Source organism: Strigops habroptila, chromosome 3 (assembly GCF_004027225.2).
Source record: "Strigops habroptila isolate Jane chromosome 3, bStrHab1.2.pri, whole genome shotgun sequence".
NCBI lineage: Eukaryota > Metazoa > Chordata > Aves > Psittaciformes > Psittacidae > Strigops > Strigops habroptila.
Window position 1 is genome coordinate 23,060,433 of NC_044279.2, and position 21,113 is coordinate 23,081,545.

The window sequence follows — 21,113 nt, forward strand, 5'->3', positions numbered from 1 at the left end:
CCACACTGATTTTGTAATTAGTCTGATCTCCATCTGCATGATCAGACAGACCAAAATATTCCTCCATTCATGGTCACAAAGTTCCTTCTTCTAAATAGTGTTTATGATTTCACCCTGAGCAGCCCAAGGGGGCATTGGTTTAAGGTATACATAATGTAGAACTTTCTACCAAGTGAAAGAGAATTGCATTTTTACCTGGCTGATGTTTACCTCCTCAGCAGTAGAGGTCCTGGAACTGGCTGTAAAAATGCATTTTAAGGAATAGTTATTGATTCTGGAACTATATTCAGCTGCCTCTTGCTTTTTGAAATACCTTATGTCCACACACTTGGCAATGACAGTTCTGTAAAGTGTTGTTTCAACACGTTCATTGGAAGAACTAAAGTATTTTGAACAGATGAAGAGGACCTCCAATAGCTTTGATATGGTCATAGGCCTTTCCTGGCCGAACCCAGGACAGATACCCTCTAGATCTAGGATGGGTGTCACTGTCTCCATTATATTCAGGTCAAAGACAATTGGTGTAACTTCCTGACATGACCACTACACATTTGGAGCTAGATCCTCACCTCCATCTAAACAATAGGAAAAAGCTGACTTGCAGTCAGATTTGTGTTCCCTAACCCTGAGATTGGCTGGAAAATGAGTTAACCTCAGGCACGCCAGAGCCATGTCTGGTTTAACATATTGAGCTGGTAGCTTCATCAATTTTACAGTTCCAAAGACACCTCAGGAAGAAATAAAGATTCAGTCATTTGCTTCAGCCTCTTAATCTAGGACAGAGAGGACAGAAGCATTGTGATGGCACTTTTCCAACCATTATCTGCTTTTGGAACTACTAACCAAGTCCTCTCAGTAACTCCCTCAATTGCAGATTAATAATAGGCACTGCAACATAGGCAACAGGAAACACTTGGATGGATGACAGATTTCACATCCAGTATCTCGCGAACTATCAGGACTAATCGCAGATGTACCAAATCCTTGCAAATGTGAAAACCCTTCTGCTTTCCAGGCTCAGTAGAACCTGAGGTAACAGACATGAGATGTTGGCACTTACATATATAAAGAAAAATAACATATTTTAGATTGTCAAAATGTATTAGCAGGTAAAGTTTCTCTCTCTTCCTTATGTCTGGTGTGATCAATTAAAACGATGAGGGAGCCTGACATAGGTGTAGGATAACAGTGGATACCCAGTATTTTAAAATAGCTTTAAAAACTTTTCTGTAGCAGTGTTTTTCCTAATTATGGAAAATCCATTACAAAATGATGGTGCAGAAAGGGGCTTGTTGGTGTCTTCCTGTGAAAAACCATATCATTCCAAAGGTCTCAGCAGCATCAGACAATTCTGATAATTCTGGACTTTTGCATCATTAGAATTCCTTGCATCAGTCAGTGATTCTCAAGTACTGCCATACTACATTTACAACACAACTTACCACCCCACCACTTGAGCCCTCTCAGTAGCAGCAGTTACTGGAAGCATGGGCTTCTAAAACTTTCAGATTAGTCAGGCACACCACAATAACTTTACCCCTACCAGCAACCTGTTGCGCTAGTTTACTTTCTGGTGTGCCTTTTGAACTTTTATTCAATAATTACTGAAGTACACTCTGGTCCTCAGGGACTTCTCCGCCTTTTTAACTTTATGAAGTTAGTCTCACTTAAGTAGTCTAAATAACAAGCACAAGTGTAAACTTCTGCAGGACTGGGATCTTTAAATGTCACCTCCTCTCAGTAGGAAATGTCACCCTGCATAACACAATGTAATACAACAGCCTCTTAGTCAGAATCAGGTCTCTGGAAACTACCACAGGGAAAATATATTAATCCAGGAAGCAATGAAGCAGGTAGTTTCACTGGAGTATAACTGAGTAATATGTTCTAAATTCCATTTATTTACAACAGTAAAACTATGTCTAGCAAACTCTTCATCAGAAAATGAGACAGTACAGTGCATTCTGTACCAACCTACACATCTTCAGCACTTTAGTTCTAAGTTTTGCTTAGAGGGTAGAGCTACTCCCACCATTAAGTATAAGAAAGACAGTGCTCTGGATTATAAAGCACCTAAACTGCTGCTGAGTGTTGACCTGGCTGGCCCCAGGTGCCCTCTGTCACTTCTCCTTCTCAACAGTACAGATGAGAGGAAAACACAAGAAAAAGCCTGTGTGTCGAGACAGGGACATCACTCACCGATTACCATCACAGGCAAAACAGACCCAGCTTAGGGAAATTGATTTACTTTATTGCCAATTAATCAGAGTAGGATAATCAGAAATAATAACAAATCTAGAAATACCTTCTCCTCATCTTTCCCTTCTTCACAGGCTCAACTTCACTTGCAGCTCTTCTACCTCCTTTGTCCCCATAGCAGTGCAGGGGGACAGGGTGAGTGAGGGTGCAGACAATGCCTTGTCTCTGCTGTCTCTTCCTCCTTACATGCTACCCCTCCTCCAGCATGTGGTCCCTCCCATGAGATAACCTTCTTCAGCGTGGGTCTTTTCCACAGCTGCAGTTCTTCATACACTGCTCCAAGGTGAGTCCCTTCCATGGGGTGCAGTCCTTCAGAAACAGGCTGCTCCAGCGCGGGTCCCTTCCATGGGTGCAGTCCTTCAAGAACAGGCTGCTCCAATGTCAGTCCCCTGCGGGGTCACAAGTCCTGCAGCAAACCTGCTCCAGCATGGGCTTCCCTCTCCACAGGGCCACAGCTCCTGCCAGGAGCCTTCTTCAGCACAGGCTTCCCACGGGGTTATAGCCTCCTTCGGGCATCCCTCTGCTCCAGTGTGGGGTCCTCCATGGGCTGCAGGTAGAAATCTGCTCCACCATGGGCCTCCATGGGCTGCAGGAGCACACAGCCTGCTTCACCGTGGTCTGCATCATAGGCTGCAGGGGAATCTCTGCTCTGGCACCTGGAGCATCTCCTCACCTCTTTCTTCACTGACCTTGGTGTCTGCGGGGCTGTTTCTCTCACGTATTCTCAGTCCTCTCCTGGCTGCTGTTGTGCAGCAGATTTTTCCTCTTCTTAAATATGTTAACATAGAGGCACTACCAAAGTCACTGATGGGCTCAGCTTTGGCCAGTGGCGGGTTCGTCTTGGAGCTGGCTCAGTCTGACATGGGGACAGCTTTTGGCATCTTCTCACAAAAGCCACCTCTGCAGCCTCCCTGCTACCAAAACTTTGCCATATAAGCCTAAAACAACTGCACACATCCTGGTCCATTGATCATAGAATCACAGAGTCATAGAATGGTTTGGGTTGGAAGGGACCTTAAGATCATCTAGTTCCAACCCCCTTGCCATGGGCAGGGATGCCTCACACTAGACCATGTCACCCATGGCTCTGTCCAACCTGGCAAATATTACCAAACAAAATACACATTACTCCTATATTGCAGTTAACAGAACTAGTAAATAAAGGAATTGGACATGTAGGCATTTAACTGATGTATTATCATTTGAAGTCCGTGATGTTATGCTCAGCTCATGTATTACAATCCCAGTGTGAGATGTGAAATTCTACAAGAAAAATATTGGAGTGGAAGTGTGGGTGAACTTATTTCAAGTTCCAGTTGTTGAAGTCTCTGCCAGTTACATAGCAACAGGTGATGCTTTAAGATGTTGGTATAACCTCTTATAAGTAGATTTCCTTGTAGATTTCCTTATAGGTTTAGATGGCGAAAAGAGGCACTTTATCCTCTTCAACACTTCCTCAGATCTTGTTATTAGGGGGGAAAAAAAAAATAAAAATAAAAGGGCCAAAGCAAAGTTCAAATAATTCTTTCTCATTTCCTGCTCCCTTCACTGTCTTTAAACCTCAGTGGCATGGTAAGATGAGACAAGGTACAAAATTTTGCTTGCTAAGATCTGAAGCAGCCTTCATGATATATCTTTTCTTATTTCTCTGATAATGAGAAAGGTTAGCATTTGCTGAACTGATGTGATATTTCATAACCATTGGCAACAAATATCCTCTGATAACTTTTTTTTTTTTGCAATTTATAGTTTTTTCATGGGTTTTCTTGATAGTCTTTCATTCCTACAGTTGAGCTGAAAAGTAAACTATTTACAAAACTTTTCATAGATAGAAGATGGCACATGAAACATTTTCAGGAAATATAGCATGGTGCTATCTATTGTCCACTCACATTTTTTGTGGAACCAAACTTGTGCAAGTTTAGCTAGTCTGCCTTGTCTCTGAAACAGAGAACTGCTCACACCAAGAAATACCAGTTCTTTTGGAGGTGGTGCAGATTGATCACACTGTGCCCTACACACAAAAATTCTCCCAGTCTAACATTTAGAAATGCATTACAGGTGATATTAATTTTAGGGCAGGCAATGGCATATATGAAAGTTATTGGAAGAGATAGAGAGATTATAGTTCCCCAAATTGCCCTCCATTATTATTGCTTCTTTTCTGAAAGCTGCCATGCCTTCAGAGACCACAAGACAGAGGAAGAGAAATAGAGGGAATGCAGAATTTATAGAGAACAAAAGATGACATAATGGTTAGCCACAAAAGCCTTTAGTAAAGTCTGAACAAAGTATATAGATTCATGCAGAGATCAAAACAAGTGTCTTTGTGTATGAGGATTTTTCTAGAGCGACAGTTCTCAGAGCTTTTTGTACTATATCTCTATAGAAAACAAAAAGACTTAGTAAAGAGTTCACCTGTAGGTTTGTATTTAGAGATCACTCCAAAACATAATCATTCATGCAGATACACACTTGCTCCAGATATATCAACCGAGTCTGTATTTGTATATTCAAAACAAAGAAAACTTCTGTTATTAATTCTCAGTGACTTTTCAAATTAATGGTTTGTTAGCATCGCAGTTTGACCATCTGTCTATTAGCCTAGGCGTCAGGTTAAAACAAACAAGACAAAATAGTACAAACAACAACAAAGCAAGAAGGCAGCTTGCCTGGATGTCAAACGCAGTGAACTACAATACTTGCATTAATCAGCTTGAATGACATCATACTTGGGAATTGGGTTGGTTTTTGGTTTTTATTCCTTTTCTGTTCTGGAGAAATTACCTCCCTTTTTTCAAACAGATTATTTTGTCAGCTACAGGAATATTACTGAAACTGAATCATCTACTGCTAGTGAGCATATTTTTAAGTTTGTTCAAAGCCAGAATATAAATTAACAACTATGTGAAACATTGGCCTTATTCTGCACCACAGCAACTTTGGTGTCCTGCATCTGATACCCTGTTGAGGCACAAGCTGCCTCACAGGGAGCAGAAAGCAAAACCTCACCAATCTCAGCAAATCTAATCCACTTGGATAACACTGTTTTCTAATTACTAAAGCAACAAGGTGATTAACATACACTATAAGCAGGAGAAGTCATTGTCCTTGTCACTCTCATCATCTGCCAGGTACTGCTTCCCTGTTAAGTGTATGCTTGACATTGTTGGGTAACTCCAGTTCCAGACCTAAACTACTTCATATCTCAGAATTGGGACATACAGTGACTATGTGGACCCACCATGCCTCCATCTCTTATGGAAGTAATGAATTTGATTTGCCTTGTCTCAGCTTCTTATTACACTAACTTGCATTCTCTCCCCTGCCTGAAAGTGCTCTCTTTCATACCTCATACTCAATTACTCTTAACCCTTGGAGATCCTGTACAGTCTTCTGCTTACAGTTGTACATATTTTACTAATCAGCTACCTCAGGCTGACACAACTAGGCTTAGTTAGTTGAAGCATTTCTTTCTGAATGTCCATCTCCAAAAAGATCTTATTTTGCATTGTAAAACTACAGTAGTAGTAGCTCTATGTGCCAAATTCATCTGCAACACCACATCAACCAAAGTAGAGGCCTGACTCTCACATTTCAGTAAAGCTTTACCCCTTGGTAGATGAACCAATAAAGGTGAGGAGAAATTGCTGCATTACCCAGTGACAGCCCAGTTCACCTTTTAAGCGTTGGCCCCCAATTTTAATTTCATTTTCTGGCAAAGGTTAGCTGCAGAAAATCTTCTTACATCTTGCTATTCAAGTTCGTGATGAGCCTGGCTGGAACAGCATTCTCAACTCATTTTAGAGGAAAAATCAAGGCAACAATTCACAATTGCTTTGTTTTCCCTCTGCAGTGAGGAAGAGTATTTCTCCTGTAAATTGAAGACTGAAACACCTGTGAAAACACAACAGAAAGATGCATGTTCCTCTAACTCATTAGAAAATGGAAGTGTTGAAAAGCTGAATTTCATTTCAGCAAAAGCCTTATCCTATAGCCCAAACAGTGGATAAAAGAATTAATATACTGAGAAAAACAAAACCATTAGTTGGCTTCTCATGGCTGCTCAGTCTCTGCTGCCCATACTTTGCGAGTAGATTTTTGAATCCAGCTAGTTTTATCATCCCAGTGTAGCTGTCAGCACATACCAACAACATGAGGGCGTTGCTTCCTTACCCAGTCCCTGGTGCCCATAGACTGCTCTTAGACAACTGATCCTCTGGGGTTTTTTTAACCACTTCTGCAATGGCTGGCTGTACACCTGCATTGAGGAAGCCCACAGCTTTTGCATTTCAGTAACTGTGTATGTGACAAGCACCTTTTTGTGCCTCCTAAGCCCATTTTGACTCCTTTTCACCACCAACCATTTGCTGGTTTCATTTCCTTATTGATCACCTGAGCTGAAATCCTTTTGAAAATTTCTTTGCCCATTCAGCTGCTTAGTCTGCTTCTTTGTAATGTCACCTTCAGGGAGAATATGAATGGAAAAAATCAAAATACCATGATATTTAGGTCTGGAAAACTTAGAGATCTAGAATGTTTCAGCATTATTCTTCCTATTGCAGGTATGAGTCCCCTTTCAGTCTTCCCAGGATAGACTCACTGTTTCCTTCTTTAGTTTTGATAAGCCTAATTTGATCTGTGGCTACTTTGAATGGATTTCAAAGATTTGCAGCATTTTATAACATGAGCTGTAGCCTGTGCAGAACTTTGTCCTGCTGGGCTACAGAGGTTCCCTTGACAGTCACATTTCCGGGATGATTTGAATACTTCTTTCTAATCCTGTCTTTTAAACCTAGCTGTGTTTCACAAGGCTCACCAGGGATATTCTCTCCTCCTAGGATCTTCTCAGATTTGCACTACAGTTAAGCTAATTGTCAGAAATTTAAATTCCTCCTTAACTGAAAGTGCAAATGTTTTGTAGAAAAAACAAAACAAAGCCAAAAAAACCAAAATCCACCAACAAAAAACAAACCAAAACATTCTAAACACTAAGCTGTTAGCTTAGTGTTAACACTAAACCTGAAGCAGAGATCAAAATCATTTTGATATTTTACATATATATGTATTTACATATATATATTTTACATATATATGTATTTATACCAACCCTGCCTCTCCTATTTCCTACAAGGGTTTATTTCAAAGGTCACATCTCCCTCTCTTAGAGGCCTATTAATAGCCCATATTTCACCCACCTGTGAGCATATTTCTCCAGGCTTTTAGTCCTTGCTGTGCTCACCTCTATCACCACTCACTGCCACAGTTCCCGATTTTAATGAGCTCCTGAAGCTGGAAGCTGCTTGGCTTAAGGAGAACCACTAAATCTTTTTACATGTCACTCAGGAACTGGGGTGGTTTCTCTGCGTGTTTGTTTATTTGCTTTTGCAGAGGGCTGTGTGACACATCTTCTTACACTGTTTATGTTCCCATCATATCCTTTCTTAAATTCAGAAACATATGGGCCTCAGAGAGCTGCTGCTACCAAATTTGAATGTCATGGTCTCCGGCGTAATACACTGCAAAGCACATTGTGTGTTCAGTAGCCTACAGAATCTAATGAGCATGCTGCTTGGGAGGTAGCAGGAAAGGTGCTGCAGATGCTAGGAGACACAAAAAGATCAATAGCAGGTCAGGAGAAAGCAAGAGAAGTAGGTTAAAATACAGATGTTCCATGGCTCTTGGAGGAATTGTGGTGGTAAATGTTTACTGCTGACCAGGAAGAGTAGGGTTAACAAAGAGGTGGAAGAGATACAGAGAATGAAAAATTATTTAGGCTAATTGAGTCTAACTAGACAGATCTAACAGAGAAAATGAAGAAAATCAGAAGGATTTAACACAGCTAGAAATGGAAAATAATAGCAAAAAATCTCAGTGAAGACAAATGCCAGTAAAGTACAGAGGAGAAAAATGTGAGCTAATATTACATAGAGATGGGTTTTGACTTCAAACACTCAGGGAAGATGCTTTCAACTAACTCATTTGTACACTGCAGCAAGTATATTTACATATATGCAAGGCTGCATTAAGAAAAAAAATCATTGTAATATTCTAAAACCTGCTAACAAATGGGAATAGCATGCTAAAGCATTTTGAGTTTTGTCTAAAGGTTGCACCATAATCTAGAAAGCATCAAAAAAATGAAAGCAAGAAAAGAATCATATTGGAGAGGAGCTACAGGAACTATCTAGTAGTTGCAAGAGGAGAGTGTCTGGATGCTTATGGGCAAGATATTCTTACCAACGTCGACACATAACACAAAGATGAATTGGAAGACACAAGCTGATGACTGGACAAAGGAATGCTTAAGTTCAGTAGTGCTGAAATAAGGAGCTAATGACAGTAGCAGATTTCACCATAGCTGAAAATCAGTGAGGGTTAGGTCCACAACTTCACTATCTACAGGCACAGTCTCCACACCCATTATAGAGACATAGCTGAACACCATCTCACTGGAGACAAAAGTTTGGAACCAGGTAATTTGTGTGCCAAAAGATGAGTACTGGTTTCTTAAAGGCTGATTAAAGCACCAGTGAATAGCAGGTTGATTCTATCTTTAGCATCCCAGACTGTTTTCTGGTGATTTAATATCTTCACTTTCCCCCTTACCTTGCCAAATTTGGAATTTAAGCCTAATGGAAAAATGAAAGGAACTTTCATTTTTAATTTTGTCTTACTTCGATGATGCCAAGGCCAGTTTGGATGGGGCTTTGAGCAACCTGGTCTAGTGGAAGCTGTCCCTGCCTGTGGCAGAGGGGCTGGAACTAGGTGATCTTTATGGTCCCTTCCAACCCAAACCATTCTATAATTCTATAACTCTATGTTTTTATGAGTCTATGATTCTATGATGTATCTTCTTATATTCATGAGTGATTTTTTTTTTCCCTATGGAAATTTAAACAAAGATTCTTTTGCCATTCCTTTAAAGAGTCAGGGGGGGAGGGGAGGAGATAAAAATAATTAAAATAAGTCTTTTAGTCAGTGATTGTTGTTTCTAGGGCCTTTAGTTAGAGAAGTCTTTTAATGTGTCTGGTTTCCACTGCATTGCTGTGTAGAAAGTCCCTTCAAGGGCAATCACCTGCCTTCCAAGATACAGAACCTAACAGTGCACCTACATAGAGAGACGTAAATCAATCTCACCAGAGCCATATCAGCTTTTGAGTTATGGGCTGGCCTGCCTGTATCCTAACATCTGTTGTTTTCTACAGTACAGAGAAGGGGACAAAAACAAGAAAAGGAAAATTCCCAAAACTTTTTTGTAATGTCTACTGGGAGACTTTTTTGTGCCATGCATATATTTGTTCTAGGCCCAGTTAGTGCTTGCGAATACTATTTGGTTGAAAATATTCAGATTTCCAACAATATTCGTTTTATATTTATGTAGTAGAAACCTTATCATAAATTTTAGGTAGTCTGATCACCTATTTAGTGTTTTGGGCTGAATACCCTTCTTTAATGAAATTTTGCAAAGCACGAATAATACATCTATTCTACACTTGGATTCTGAAGCACACATGCTAGGTGTATTAAAAAATAAGGATTAGAAAGCCAAACACGTGAAAGACAAGAAATGGCCGTATTTGTATTAACTATTCAATGTGTACATAATAAAAAAAATCACTCTTTAGAATCTGTGAAACATTTAGACTCATTGATGCCAAGTTCCTGAGCATACTAATTCTCTCTTCACAGTAATATTCAGTAAATAACCAAGGGGTCATAAACTAAATGCCTAAACATGAAACAACTATCAAGTACTGTTTCACTAAGTAGCTACCATCTATCCTGTGTGCTGAATAAGGGTGAACAAATAGTGAAGGATAACATAATCTAAGACTGGCATAGTTGGAGCTGGTCAAGAGCCAGATTTTAAAACAACAAAATAACTGCTCCTTTATAAAATATCCGAATTTCCAAAATTCCAATGAACAAAATCTAAACGGAAAGAAAAGCATTTAATGTAAAGCTTTAAAGATACTTGGAAACACATTGATCCCAAGAGAGATCCCAAGGTGACCCCTGGAAGCCTCAGCACTAGGAGCTGAAGCTGTTAGACTCTTGTTTACACAGCAAAGATACTCCTACACCCTCTCATTTAAACTAAAGCTTTTACAGGTGGGGGCTCAGGGTGCCCTGAAGAATGGACCCCTGGGTATGGCATAATTAAATGAGGAAATTATAGAGGTGAGATGACCAGGCATGCAGGCACTGAGATAACCTGCACAGCTGCCCGGTCACAGATTTTTCAGACGTTTGATCCCAGCTCTCATGAGCCTGTCCAAGAAAACCTTTCTGACTGCATTTTGAGTCAATTCCATTCAGTCCGAAAGAGCTTTACAAACCATTTCAGTTCTGAAGGAACAGCAGTTTCTGGTGCTCTCTCGTTAATTATATCCTGGAAAATTACCAATCCTCTATAATCATACTTCATGTGCACCTCAAGATCATTGTAGAGACACCCCAAAAGGCATTTCCTATATTCTGAGCACTTAATTTTGGTGATCTTTTATAGTGACTTTAGATTTTTTTGTGTGTTTACATGTGTGTGCTTCTAGTTTCCTTTACAAAACATGACAAGACAAAACAAAGCAAAGCAAACAAAAACAAACCAGGAAAACTAACAAAGAAAAATCAGGGAGGAAAAAAAAAGAAAAAAACCCCAAACCAAACCAAATCAAAACCCAAAACACAACATGGAGAGGCCACAGGAGAATTTGCAGAGCTACAGATCCCTTTCCAGGCTCTGAGAGACTATGTTCTTTAGGGATCACAGGCTCCCCCTAGCCTGTTCCCAGCAAACCTCTTCTGTAATCCTTTCAACCTGTTCCTGTACAAATTCCCTCTTTTCCCTCTCACCCATTGTTCCAGTTCTGGTCTCCTCTCCCAGGCAGTTCCAGTCTGCACTTCCTGGGTCGCTCAGCTCAGCTCAGCTGCTCCTCCGTGCAACACTACCTCTTGTTTTGCACATTCCAAGACTCTTCCTGCTCCCTTCCTCACTGTTACTGTTCCCCCTCACCCCCAGTTCCCAGCTGTTTGCCCAGGCATGTAACTGACTCCTGTGCAATGATAAAAAGCAATAACAGTGTTAGTTACTTACTGAGTTAGTGACCTAGCTGAAATAAAAGCAGAAATCCCGCTCCTTCTTTGAAGGACTCTGTTTTTCTCTGGTGGTAATTTACCTATTCTTTCATTAAAGCCTTTTCATAATACATCACTTAAAAATATAGCAGATCACTAAAACATCAGCGAGTTTTATCCTCAACCTAATGAGCAAGTCATATGAGCAGTTGATCCAACCTTTTGAGAAAAACAAGATACAAAAGAGTGTTGGATAGCCAGAATGTGGACGTGAACATTTGCTGTCACCAAGACTGCTATGGGATTTTTAATTAGCACACACTCTGGACCCCGGAGTTCAGTATGCATTCAAAAAGGGGTGTCTCCAGCAGTAGTGTTTTACCTACCGCCTCGCTGGGGTATTATTTGTTCAACAGAGTCCCAGAGTATGCTGAATGCCAGCCGCTGGCTCCTGAGGAGCAGCAGTTTTCTTTGGACTTCATCCAGTCACATCACAAACCCAGCTATTCTTCACTTACACTGTGTGCTGAGATTGCAGCTTAGGGCTGAATCATTAATGTACAAGCAATTTTATCAACCTGAAGTTTTGTGAGCCTGGATAAGGATCCAGATGAATGTTTGGATAAAGCTAATGGTAAAATCTTCTACATAACTTGTGCAGAAAATCCTGAGGAGATTGCTATTTTTACCCTTGCTATCTCTGTCTACATGGCTAGATGGCTGAAGCTACAACAATAACTCATTTAGCCAAGGAGTGATTATTTTACTTTTTCATTATTGTAAACGCTGCTCTTCTATCCACCACTTCATGAAGCCAAGACTGCAAACCAAGCTTTTTTGAACAAGAACATATTGCTGCTTGTGCTGGAAGGACTTGCCTTTTTTTTTTTTTTTTTTTTTAATACAATTGAGCTATTTAAGGCAGAGCGTAATAATTATTAAAAAAAAAAAAAAAAGTCTTTAGCTAAAAATAGGGTTACTTTTTTTTTTCTTTTTAACCATAAAGGCAAATTTGTGTTGCTCAAAATATGATTGAAAAATATTTTTAGTTTAATTTCAACAGTTACTTAACATATTTTGTTACTCAACTTATATTTGATTACTCTTGCACTGGTTTCTTTTCATGAATATGCAAGTCAAAAAGCCTTCTTGTATACCAAAGTTTCATTCATACTGATATATTAAACTTCAATACAAGCTGTTACAGTCAGGGAATGACTTCAACTGAAAGACAGGATTTAGAAACCTCTGAGGCACAACAGCTCCTGCAGCTGTTAGATTCAATGTGACAACACCCAATACCTTTCAGTGCTAGGTCGGTTATATGGTCGATCACTATCTTTAGAATTTTAACTGCAGCACAGCAGTGGTACCCAGACATGGTCCTGGCTAGGGCACTGGAGCTAGGGTAGAGCCAAAACTGGGGTGTGACATGCTGAAGAACTGGAGTAGCCAAAGATCCTTCCAGTGCAAGGTCTGGATCGTAGGTGAACTTGTGAGCCAAGCAAAAAAGCAAGATGAGTCACACTGAAAAGCAAGGTAGAAACATGCCCAAAGCCCCATTGAATACGGTGAAATAAAGGAACCGAGGGAGGTTTTGAGATCCAGGGAAGAAGGATAACCTGGAAGAACACCAGGTTCTAGGAATTACAGGACTAGGAGTGAAAAATTAGGCTTGTGCAGACAGTAGAAATTCTCAGAAGAAATTGCCAAAACTCAGAAACTCTGAAAGCTTATCCAGGCAGACAGCCTTTTGCCCTTGTGTGATCAGAGGCCATTTCATATTGTAAGCATTTGTGTGAAACCAATGTATTGCTTTGTTTGCTCCTTTATTTACACACAACATGGCTGGTTTTATGCACTGATCACCTGGGGGTAACAATTAACCTACCGACTTAATTAAATCTGATACAGATATAACTAGGCACAAGCTATAGCATTCCAGCACCCAAGGAACATAAACTAAAAAATTATTACACAGCCTCTTATTTAATATGTTTATACAAGATTTAATATACAGCATTTTCTGTAATCAGACTCAGCAATAAACAGCTGAGATAGGCAGTATACCAGTAAGACCAAGAGTTAGACATGATAGCCCACGGAGAGTAACAGACACCTCCACGTCAGACCTCTTGTATCTAAATAGCTTAAGGAAGTATCTGTCCCTGTGACTGAAATACTGATTTAAATACTGAATGTATAAATGTAGATTAAATGAATCTGAGCTTCAGACTTCTCAAAGAGTAATGACAAATGAGGACAGGTTTAAGGAGCTGTCATCTCTGGAATTGTCTAACACCGCCTGGTGGTTGCCTGAGAAGATTTCTGCTGCCTATGTCTGTAGTATGGGCCTGGTTCAATTTTTATGGTACAGCTGGCAGTGGTTCAGTCAACAGGTTTTCCTCTAATATACACAGCAATTTTCCCTGTTAATTAAAATTTCACATTTCTTCCACCTTCTAATGAAGGTAATGATCTTTTTATTTAATTGCTTGGTAAGCACTGACATAAAATAAACATAATTCTTTGTAGACTTTGGAACCATGGTTTTTAAATGTCCAGCTATCCTATAGTCTCTTGAACTGTTTTGAAACTCATCATGTCACAGAATGTGCAAACAATTGTTTTTCTCTGCCTGGATAATGCTTGTAGGAGATTATGCAGATTCTTCTTATGTTTGTTTTATTTGCCTTCCAAGACATTTTGAGGTCTTTATTGTAGAGATGCTTATTTCCATTTTTCTTATATTAGTCTTAGAGGCTTTTATGATTAGTGTCTTGCTCTAACACTGATTAATGAAAAATGTAGATCTTCCAAAATAATAAGCCACTAAAAATGATAAATGGTGTTGTTTTCAGAATATCAAAGAGAAAGTATACAGCAGCTGTATTGAATTTGCATGAGTAATCCTCTGATGTGCTTAGTGCTTAAACTTTTGTTAAATTCATTGAGAATTGGTAAAAGTAAACATCTAGTTGGAGCTACTGAGTAGCAATACCTCTTGTACAATAAAAAAATTAAACAATAGGTAGTGAAATTTCAAAGTGAGAAACAGTATAACACAGTCGTGAAAACAACAGTTTGAGTCTCTTTGAGTTTGTCCAATCTTGAGTTCCTAATAATGCTTTTTAAATTATAGAATCATAGAATAATTTGTCTTGGAAAGGACATTTAAAAGAACATCTAATGCTACCTCCCTGCCATGGGCAGGGAAATCTTCAACTAGATGAGGTTGCTCAGAGGCCTGTCCAGCCTGGCCTTGAATGTTTCCAGGAATGGGACATCTACCACCTCTCTGGGCAATGTCTTCCAGTGTTATACCACTCTCATCATAAAAAATTTCTTCATTATATCTAGTCTGGATCGACCCTCTTCGAGTTTAAAACCATTACTTCTTGTCCTATCATAACAGGGCCTACTAAAATGTTTGTCCCCATTTTTCTTATAAGTACTTTAAGTACTGAAAAGCCACAATAAGTCTCCCCAGACGTGGTCTTCTCTTCTCTGGGCTGAACAATCTGTCTCCATAGGAGAGGTGCTCCAGCCCTCTGATCATCTTCATGGCCTCCTCATGGCCCGCTCATGTCCAGTTTTTCATCCACCAGGATCCCCAAGTCCTTCTCCACAGGGCTGCTCTCAACCCCTCCATGACCCAGCCTGTATTGATACTGGTGCAGGGCCTTGCACTTTGGTCTTGTTGAACCTTACAGGGTTCACATGGGCCCACTTCTCAAGATTGCTATGTTTTTATATAATTATTTATATTTTATATTTTAATATTTAATATTTATTTCCTTTTATCATGCAGGTAGGTCCTGCTGCCTGGTGAAATGTGCTGCCCAATGAAATGACCTAATCTAGTACCAGTCTGATGCTGGTATCAGAACCATTTCAGAAGCCAGTCTGGGACTGCTTCCATTTCAATGCAGAATACACACAGCTCATCACTGGACCAAGTTCGTTTTTCATTTTATCTTTCCTTTCAGCACAAATTCTCCCCCAGATGATGAAAATAACATGGAATTTTAATAAGAGTCTGATCAATATCTCACTGCAATACCTCAAAGGTCTCATCCTAGTGATGAAAAGTCTCAAAATGAAACATCCTAATAAAAAACTTTTTAATCTCTCAAAAATAACAAGTACAAAGCCCTGACAAAAGCACTTTTTGGTGGAAACACTGAAACTGAGAGCAGGTATTTCTGAATATCGGTTAATAACTTTTCTTCAGATATGTCATTAAACTTTCTCTAGAAATTGCTCAGTTCCTTTGGATCCTTTCCAGTCCTTTTTGACCTACAGCATAGGCAGTACAAAGCAGGTTTTATAGCACGGTAGTTGCAGAGATATTTGCTGATATTGCCTGATTGAATGCCACAAAGAGGCAAGCAGAAAGACTCTTTGAAATGAAGTCTTCAGATTTGCTTTGCAATTTTTCATGCATACATTGTCAGTTTCCAGGATTGTTTATACAATGGGACATGGTCCAGGAGATGCATATAAATAATGATTTGCAAAGATTTTCCAATTAGAAGTGCTCACCTAGTAACACTGAATGTGTCTGATGACTTAAGATCAGAGTATGGCAGAGGAAGTTGGCAAAAGCAAGGATTGATGCAGCCACAAACCAAAGAGGATATCTGAAAAGCCACATGGTTACTGCTTGGGAGACACAGGAGGAACTATTACTTTCTGTGGTTCCACAAGAAATCCAAGCCTTGAATTTGAAAGAAAAATGTTTCTCTGAGCAGTGCAACTGCTTGTAAAGGATGAAATGTCCAATGTCAGCGTCTAAAGTCAGTCAAAGCTAAGGGTTCATTACAGTGAATGAGACAAGGAAATAAACAAGTAATATTGAATATTTCAGTTGGTTATTCACAGACCATGAAGGAGTCTACCATGGCACAAAGTCCAGTTTCTGTCCCTGTCCTTTACTTCCTGACCAGTCTTGGTCAAGACCTACTTTTATTCCCTCTGTGCCATCAGTACACATATAGACCTTCAAATTAAAGCATCCATGACTGATACAGAAGTATTGATGTTTGATTTGGATAGGTTTTGGACTTAATAACATTTTGAAAATTAGGCTTTAAGTGACATGTAGCTGAGCATTGTTTATATCAAAAGAAAGGGAAGGAATTATGGCTAGAGTACTGCTAATTGAAATTATAGAGGAAAAATTGCTCGGGTAGAGTAAGCACTGCTGCTCATGTCTTGTATATGAGGACAAAGTTTCAGACAACAGATTACAACAACAAATATCACTGCTGGAGGCTATCAGAAAGCTAAATGAATCTGTATTTCCTTGTTTGTGCTTATCACATCACTTGAATATGAATTCTGAAAGAAAATGTTAAGGAAAAGTTAAATATGCCTCTTCCAGAAATTATGTAGACTTATCCATTCCTCCTCGTGGGTTGGATGGTTTGGTTAGTACTTAAAACCTCTTCCAGAACTATTTTCTAAAGACTCTGATTTTTTGGTGGTGCACAAATGCTGAGGAAGACATACCCCCAAACCTACTGAAGTCCTCAATAAAAATGAAAAATGCATTGGCAGCCACAGGGGTATGACAGTGTGAGGTCTCCTACTCCATTGTAGCTACTTCACAGCGAAGGAGTCTCCCTCACAAACAGCACCATGGAGTGACACTCAGCTCATGGAATTGCATGCAGAATGAACAGAGGTCCTTATGAGGCCAGCACAAGCACATCAAATGTAAAACAAGACTGGGGATCAAGTCTGGGAAAGATGTCACAGTGTGAAAGAGTCCTAATGGAAGATGGAATTAACAGCTCTGAAAATCTCCAGTCAGGGAGAGCAGTGAGTTACAAAATACCTACCATCTCATGCCAAGAAGTTCAAGCCTGCAGAACAGACCAATAACCACCACAGTAATTTTCAGTTTGAAAAACATAATAAAAGCATGTACTTAGTTTCATGGATGTTTATGTAATGTGGTAAGAGAAAGCACACATGACAAACACTTCTGCTGCTAAAGGTTTGTCTTTGCACAATAAATCACAAAATACCTTTTTTTTTCCTCATATTACAAAATCCAAATGTTCCTACTCAACCTCTTATTCCCATTGATGAAATAGCCCTAAATTTAGATAATCCATCTGTAGGAAATATTTACCTTATACAGTGTCTCCAGTAATAGTTCTATGTTCATTTAAGAATCATTTCCTAGGAGAATTTTAGCAAAACAGCAGCTCATTACTTGCAAATATGTTACCCAAATACATGGTGTTACAAACAAGTTGTTCAGAAGACCAGAGCTGACTTACTTTAAAAACATCTTTCAGAAATAACAGTTAAGTGGCTTTGATCAGAACAAATAGAAGACCTGATCAAAAAAAAAAAACAAAAACCAAAAAACAACAAAACAAACCCCCCCAAAAAACCAACACAGCCAGTGCAGAACTGCTGGATCTCAGCAATAGAATGCCTTGCAAAAGGAATCTGGCAGAGAAATTACATAGAGTCAGATAGAAAATTGGTGAAATGTTCTATACGGGGGATGGTGGAGTGAGTAATATACCTAGAAGGAAGTTAACATTTATGATAATGAATATGAAAGTTCAGAAAGGAATGAAAGTATAAAAGCTGATGCACAAACACATTAGTGAAAAGAAGGATTCATGGGAAGTAGAAGCAAAGCCACTTTCTCTGTTGAAAGTTCCTTCCAGTTCCTTTATATTAGGACTTAAGGACCTTGCTGCAGGTCTAAGTGACAGAGCCAACCCTTTTCTAGCAAGGTCTAGTAAACCAAACTGACGATGTTCTTTGTAAAGTCATCAGACATTCAAACTAGCAGGATAAATGATGCTACATTACTAGACACAAAACCACATTAGCAAACTCCAGGATGCTCAGAGGAAAACCACAAGGAATAGCTTGTGATTAACTGGTAAAGCCTGAACTGGTTTACACATGGAATTTGCCTTCTAGCTACAAATAGGAAGCACATTTATAGACATTATGGTGTGTTACAGACAGTTCACACATATACACAAAGGAGCAGGGTATATTTGTTAAATAACTTTTTGATATCCAGCTGCAGAAGTGATGAAGATGAGATTTTTTTTAAGTAAGTCTGGAGTTCTTTATTCCAAGCTGGAGGGAAAGAGACAAGATGTTAAGGAAGCAGGAAGGTTTCCTGTTTTGTGGGCTGGCAGGCATCAGTATCGGAAGTCATCACATGAATCTATTTTTACTGATCTAACATATTTTTAATTATACCTGCAACAATTTCATGGTCCATTAGTTGTATGTCTTCCAATCTGCCAACACCTGGATGTGGCTCAAAATCTAGCATTGTGAATGTAAGAAAAATATGACAATAAGAATTACAGAAAGCTTATCTCAGTACCCTGAGCATCATATTCTGTGGTTTTGATGTTTCCACTTTTTATGTCATTGCCAAAGGACAAGAGACAAACAGGAGGTGAAGGTAGAAATTTGCAGTTTAAAATTTCCCTCTTTGCATTCTGCAGATTCCCTGGGAGAAGATCTGAACACTGCCCTCCAGGCTGGCAGAGCTAGGATTCACAGCTTTGAAGCTGGTGTCTTTTAAATGAATTTGAATTCCACTGGGCATAAAGAAATAGTGTCTGCTTCTGCTCTGGCCAAGTGACCCATCTAGTACTTCCTAGTTACTATGGTTTCTGCAATACTGTCCTCCTTGTGTTGCACCCTACCCACTGGAGGAAAAGGCAAATCCAGGCAACACAGAGTTCTTTTTTCAGCAGGGCTGCTGATGTGCCATATTGCGTTATGGTGGAAAGAATATGGAGGCATTTGTTTCAGTGTTCTCAGATCCTCCAGTTTGACAGTCTCTGGTTGGATAGGATGAAGAGGGAAGAGGAGAGAAGGAAAAGGTAAAATAACAGGAAATCAAACAGGGCCTTTCAGTACTCTTTGATAGTGATAAAGGGCAACACAGAGCTAGAGCTGGGAATGAGTTTTTATGACCAAGGTAAATTAATGAACATGGGAGGAGAAGGCTAATGCAAGAGGCAGGGAAGCCTCTTTGTTTCTCTCTCAGCAGGCTGCCAGCCAAACCGATGAGCAACAACAGGTTCAAACCAGAATGTTCCAGGGAGTATTGCATTTCACCGCCATCCCCTTACGGGGCATCCTAAGCCTTTGAAGCAAACAAGAAGTCATTTCCTCTTGCGTTTTCAAATTCTGAGCCACCAGAATTTCATTCTTGGAACCATACTTACTACAGCGGCAAATTAAGGACAGAATTATGTGTAGATTCATAAAGCTTCTTTCCTGGAAGAATTTGAGCTGCATCAGTCCTGTGGAAAAAGCTCACATCCAGTTTACACCAGCTGTTCAGCAGGGTTCTTTCAAAGTTCTCCACTACACACTCCATATATATATACATGTATGTATGTATGTATGTACACACATACATACAGCATTTTCCTACCACCCCCTCACCTGCACCCCAGGAATCTGTAGTGGCTTTAAAGAAGCTTTGCTGTAGCCTGAGACTGCTGTTCTGCTACAGCAGCTGACTGAACTGACAGCATTATAGCTGGAGTGCAAACATGAAAGCTTGTCAGTACTAGTACTTAGTGCAAAGCTTCAGTATCAAGGGTATGAGCCTGAGTTCCTAGAGCCTCTGCAGCTGTCAGCCTTCAAATGTGAAAATGCAGATTTCACTTTTAAGACATAAGCACTGAGCTAGGGATTGTTATTCCATTACATATTAAAATCTATATTTGCTATGTTTAGGAGACTCAGTGGTTGTGACGCATGGAGTGAAACAATTTCTAAGTCACAGTCAACATATACACTAACTCAGATTTTGATTTTAAGACGTAAGCACCCAATAGGAAGATTTTATTATTCATATGCAGAACTACATGGCTTTTATGTTTAGGATAGTTAATGGCATTGAGGCATAGAACAAGTGAATTCTTTCCTGGAGAGAAGGCATTTTTTTGTGCTTCTGAACAGATGCTTTAATCACGTATAAATTCATCAATAATGTTTTTTCTTTTGGGTTCATTCTGAACATTTTCTCTTTTTCCTTTCTCTTCATCTTTGTCACCTTAGAGAGTGAATCACATGTCCACATAGTCCTGGCCCTTTCTGTTCTTTGAGCGCATTCTTGGCAAGTGTATAATTAAGTTAATAAGGTTTAACTTTGATCCTTTTTCTGAACAAATCAAACTCTGTACTTAATTTCCTCCTATTTAATGCTTTCTCAAAAGCTTCACCACTATGAATAAATTTGTTACTTCTCCAAATGCCCCTCTAGCGTTTATACTATGAAATGTAGTGGCATTGGCCAATTAATAAACTTTTCTAGTTTCTTTCCATCTAGGCATTTTTTTCAGGAAAGAAAAATAAAAGCAATGTGATATAGTCTGTTTCCCCTGCAATGAGCATTTGCATGGATAATACTTTTGAATTCTAAATTGAATTATGCGTTGTGCGGAATGACATCACTATTCAGAAATTTATCTGACAGAAAGCCTGTTCAGAAGATTGATCTCTGTTTAATAAATGCAGTGTAAAAAGAAAGCTTTTTGGTCTTAGAAATATTTTATAACAAAATGAATTCTTTTTTTCCAGTTCAACACATAAAATATCTAAATAATGCAGAACCTTTGTTATAAACATGAAGTAAATTTGCTTATGTTTTAAATAGTAATTCCACAGAAGCTGGAAAACTGTTCCTGGAATAATACTGCCTGCTTCATACTGTTCCTATGGTTCTGTACTTGAGGATAATTTGGAGTTAAATTGGC